The sequence below is a fragment of the Lactuca serriola genome, chromosome 3 (assembly GCF_051521515.1).
Source record: "Lactuca serriola cultivar US96UC23 chromosome 3, Lser_US96UC23_V15, whole genome shotgun sequence".
Classification (NCBI taxonomy): domain Eukaryota; kingdom Viridiplantae; phylum Streptophyta; class Magnoliopsida; order Asterales; family Asteraceae; genus Lactuca; species Lactuca serriola.
The window spans coordinates 21,811,953-21,817,541 of NC_136410.1; positions in this window are offsets into that span (position 1 = coordinate 21,811,953).

Consider the following 5,589-nt stretch of genomic DNA (forward strand, 5'->3'; position numbering starts at 1 on the left):
TTTTCTACTCATACATACATATATAAATAATAAATTTGACGTTTATAAGTTCAAACATCTTCTCTAATAAATGAAGGTTTTTTTGCCACTTGTCAAATTCTTAAAAGTTTTGTCACATGTAATTTTGTGAGAATTTTAGAATTATTATTTTCCACTTGTCATTTTTTTAGAATTTCCATTTTTTAAAATAAAATTTCATATAAGGAAAGAGAATCATTCTATTAATTTGATAATAAAGTCTCATAAATGCTCTAAAAAAATTTGATTTTTTTTATAAATGTTTTAAAACATTACATTATTAAGTTTTGAAGTCAAGAAATGATTAAATCTATATCAATTACATTAATATCCAAGAAGTCAAGAAATGATTAAATCTAATTATTAAGTTTTGAAATAATTCTCACAAAAAGTTAATCTTTTCTAATAAATGAAGGTTTTTTTGCCACTTGTCAAATTCTTAAGAGTTTTGTCACATGTAATTTTGTGAGAATTTTAGAATTATTATTTTCCACTTGTCATTTTTTTAGAATTTCCATTTTTTAAAATAAAATTTCATATAAGGAAAGAGAATCATTCTATTAATTTGATAATAAAGTCTCATAAATGCTCTAAAAAAGATTTGATTTTTTTTATAAATGTTTTAAAAGATTACATTATGATATGTAAAATTATTATTTTATAAAATATTTAATATTTAAAGATTGATATTAAATTTTTATTTTTAATAAACCCGTGTAATACACGGGTCTCACAACTAGTTAAAAATACATATAAAAATAAGTTGTAGATCAATCCAAATGTATTAAAATAACACATAACCATAAGTTTTACATCAATACATATATATATCAAAAAGAAAATAAAGTATGATACCAAAATAAAATATAGTTTTAGATGAATACAAATACATCAAAAAAAACTTTATAACATTTACCATATGTTTTTATTTAGAGAAAACTAAATAGATTTGAAAAAAAATTATTAAAGTTTATTATGCGAATGGTTCTTTTCCATTATTTTATTCGGTTTAACCGGTTTATTTTGAGCAGTTCAACTGCGTTTTTCAAAAAACCGGCCGGTTCAATCCGGTTCAGAAATCAACATAAAATCGGTGATAGTTGAACCGTTCCCTCCTCCGATTCCTAGTTCAACCGATGCGACCGGCCGATTCAAACCGGTTTTTAAAACAATGACTAAAATTAATACAATTTTTTATATTTCAAAATCAGCCGATCCCCACAACGATAAGTTATTAACTTTTGGTTAATTATGAGTAGCTTAACCCTTAAGGTTATACTTAACGTTCTGTTGTTTGTAAACTTTTATTTCTGCTTCTAGTTCTAGAAGTCGTTTTCTCCTATTTATATATTTATTTACCGGTTCTTAAAAAAAAAAAAAAAAAAAAAAAAACCCTTAACAATGTGTTATTGGTTTGGAAGTGTGGTTCCACTTAACTTTAGAGTAAAGGTGGAGTTTGTAGCCCAAATGTGTCGACTCCAAAACAAAGTCCAAAGGGCAAATGGGTAAACGTGGTGGCCTAAAGTTATCAAAATGATTGGTAGTTCATTTTTTACTTCCACTTCTCCATTTTTCAGTTTTAGTTCATGTCCTACGTTTATGTTTCTTCTTTGTGCGATTAGAAGATTGTTAACAAAGATCATTTCATTAACCCATCTTAATTCAAGTTTCATCTTAGTTTTCTTCATCAATTCAATTTTGGCTTTCATTTTTGTAACAAAATAGAATAGATTTTTTTAAGAGATAAGGGCTTAAATGGGTAAGATATTTTTAGGTTTATATATATTTAGTCACTGGTTTTTTTTTTGTCCATATGTTCCCTTAAATTTGTTTTTATGTGTAAATTAAATCATTATTACCGGTTTATGTCATATTTGCTGACATGGCTATATATGTGGACAATCATTAAAAGAAAATACTCATATGTGGATCACCTCTAAGTTCCATCGATTATAATACGATACCTAGCCCTAAATTCAATCAAAAAAACTTTCTAACCCATACCCAAAATCGGAGAAGAAGATGTCGCAAGGTTCATCTGGTTCCATTGCAAAGAAAGAGAAGTTTTGTAATTGTCGACTCTCAGTTCAAATATGCGCATCCAACCCTAACAAAAAGTTCAAAGTTTGCTCCAATTCTCTGGTATGTCGATCTTGATTTCCCTCGGTACATTTGATTTTCCTTCTAATAAATAAAGATATTGAGCTTCTTATCATCTTTATATTTGATTTCGAAGAAACCAGGTAAGAAGTGTAAGTATTGGGAATAGATTGATGAACCTATGACTAGGAATCCGGATTTAGAACAAGAACTTGAAGCAGTTAAAGAGGATGTTGCATATTTGAAAAAAGAAGTTCAAGAGCTGAAGAATAAAACACATAGTTATAGGGTTGAAATCGATTGTAATATTATCTGAAAACAGTTGAATGGAGTTTGGTATGATGTATGAATTTCAGTAGTTTGAATGTATTGAATGGTTTATATTGAATGTTGGGTTGGTATTGAATGAAATTGTAACACCCAAAGTTTGGAAGGCCAGGAAAGGAAAGAAAACCCTAATTTTAAGGGGCGACTCGGCGAGTCCGAGCGGGATCCGGGTCGAGGAGTAAGTGACCGACTCGGCGAGTCTGGTCTGTACGAGGAAAACCCTAAACCCGGGACTTGGAGCCTATTTAAACGTCTCATTCTCTCCCTAGGGTTCCTTTACTGCCTCTTTCACCCAGAACACCAAACCCTAGCCGCCATATCCATTGATTGAGCCAATTGTTGCCTTGAAGAGTGCATTAAAGCTTGGAGAAGGAAGAAGAATCTTGGAGGTGCAAGAAGGGGCTATAGATCCGGGATTGGGAAGATATTTCTGAGCATTTAGAGGTAATAAACTAGTTCTTGGACTCTTTTGCACCTAGATCTATGTGTGAGTTTTGGAGCTTTTTAGCCATGATGGTATCCATTTGAGTTAGAAGCCAGATCTGAAGTTGCTACTTCGGATCTAAGCATATTATGGTCTTGAGAAGCATAAAGTATCTGCCCTTGACTTGATTATGGAGCCTCTTTGCCTTAAACCCTAGTTTATGGTGTATTTTGCCTAGATCTCCTTCTCTACGCGTAAAGTTTGCAACTTTACGTGAGGAATGGGCTTGGGAAGGGTAGATCTACAGTTTGGAGTCCATGCATGACTCAAAAGTCCTCTGCGTGTATGGAGATCTGAATGGACTCGGCGAGTCCTTTGAGTGGACTCGGCGAGTAGCATGAAGATTTGGAGGAACTCGACGAGTGGGATGAACAGCTCGTCGAGTCAGATGAAGTTGGGCAGGAGCTCGGCGAGTTGGAAGAACAACTCGGCAAGTCTGTTGAAGATTGTCTTGGACTCGGCGAGTCTGTTCTTGGACTCGGCGAGTCAGGTCGCGAAACCCCAAACCCTTCGAGTTGAGACTCGAATCAGTGAGTCGAATGCAGACTCGGTGAGTTGGACAGGTCAGGACTCGAAAATCGGTAGACTCGGCGAGTCATGGACTGACTCGGCAAGTCGAGTCGCGAATGAAAGGACTCTGAACATATGAACTCGGCGAGTAGGGTTGACCTGGAAGGTTGACTTTGACCAGGACTTTCACTTTGACCAGAGTTGACTTGGTTGTCTTTCGGGGGTCAGTTAGACTCAATGTTGCATTGATATTGGTAGCTCGGGGAGCGAGTGGAGCAGGAGTTCAGAGAGTTGTCGGGCAGCAACTAGTGGGTTCATCAGCAAGTTCAGCCAGTGCAGGTGAGTTTCCCTTTTGTGTGAATGGGTCTACGGCCACAATGTCGACCCATGTAGTTATGAGTAGAAGACTCGGGGGTTAGCCCTAGGCACAGTATGCTAGTATGATATTCGGGACGAGGTCCCATGATAGCGGGCGGGTGCCCAAGGAATGGTTTATGTGATAGTTTATACTTGTTGTCTGTGTGATACTTGTATGTGCCTGGTAGGGAGGTGAGTGTGGGCGAGGTCTCGTAACTCACCAATAGCAGAGTGTGGATGGTGTTCCACATCTTATTAGCAGTAGATCAGGGGTGAGGCCCAAGTTAGGGAAGGAGTGAGAGTGGGCGGGGCCCGTACCTCACTATCGGCAGGAGTATGGACAGGGTTCCATGACTCATCAGTGGCAGGCAAAGGCGAGGCCCAGAGACAGGCGAGGCCTTAGGACAAGATTCGTTAGTATGTGTTTAGCTTATGTGATGTGATATGTTTATGTGCTATTATATGTTAGCGGGCGAGGCCTAAGTGAAACAGATCTGTAACCGAGCGGGGCTCGAAGCCAGGCGGGGCCGTTGTAACGGGCGAGGCCCGAGGTAGGGGGCGAGGCCCAGGATAGCGGGTGTGGCCCAGTACGTGCAGTATGTAGTTATGCATGGTATGTGGTAGGGTGGGGAACTCACTAAGCTTCGTGCTTACGGTTTTCAGTTTTGGTTTCAGGTACTTCCGGTAGCGGAGGGAAGAGCTCGGGGTGATCGCATGGCACACACCATAGATTAGACAGCCTGGGAATGTTTTACTCTGATAACGAACATGCGTTTTGGAAATTAATACTCTGATTATGTTTGGATTGATGATTTTGCTTTAAGTAATGTTTTATTAAAAGAAAATTTTTTAGTCTTGAATTTTGGGACGTTACGGAAATGGTACATGGTACACATTTGAATGTAATTTACATCGAATTTGGCTGCAATTTCAACAACCAAACAACAAGGACATTAATAGAAACAAATATGATTCCCATTAGATAATTAACATATGATTCCTATTATAACAAGATTCTTAATAAACTAATGCATTGGTACCAATAAATTGTTGGTGATTTTAGTGTCACCATGTCATTTTATATAACTGGAACTAACATGTGAGCTAAGGGGCTTCTTAATTTGTACTCTAATATATGTACGGGTTGGTGTGGAGTGCATGCATGTATAAGATCAAATTAAAAGTCGGTTCGACGTCAAGTTGGGGGTCCGGGGTTTCCAAAGAGGAGGCGCCCCTTTGGCGGGGTCTAGGGGCAGAGCCCCTGGCTCACCGATTTTTACATATGGGAACATAGTGGAAAATTTAGATTCTTAAGAGTGATTATGGTAAAACTAACGAAACTCGTTAGTTTTGGTAACCCTAAATGTTCATTAATTCAGATTACCCTTACTTGCTTCCAAAGCAACTAATGACGACCCAACCCTAATGAAACTCTAATTTCGTTTATTATATAAACTCTTCCTGTTGTGAAGTGATATCTGAAAATCAGCTCTTGTTTTCTTAAAACTCTCACAAAATCTTTCTAGCAAATTGGCTTACGATTTATGTGCCTAGAATCGTAAGTGTCCACTTGGATTATCCTAGGTTGAATTTCTTGCAACCCAGGCATAGGGTACAAATATCAGTTCGGAAAGTGTTCTCACGATCCAAGTTGGTATCCAGATCTCCACCACAAACCCTATAATATCTTACATAAAGATTGAAAAAGAAAAAACACAATTGACATAGGATACCATATCCAATTCCATTACTAAAAGGCCATCAAAAGTTGTTAGGTTACAAGCAATGGTAGT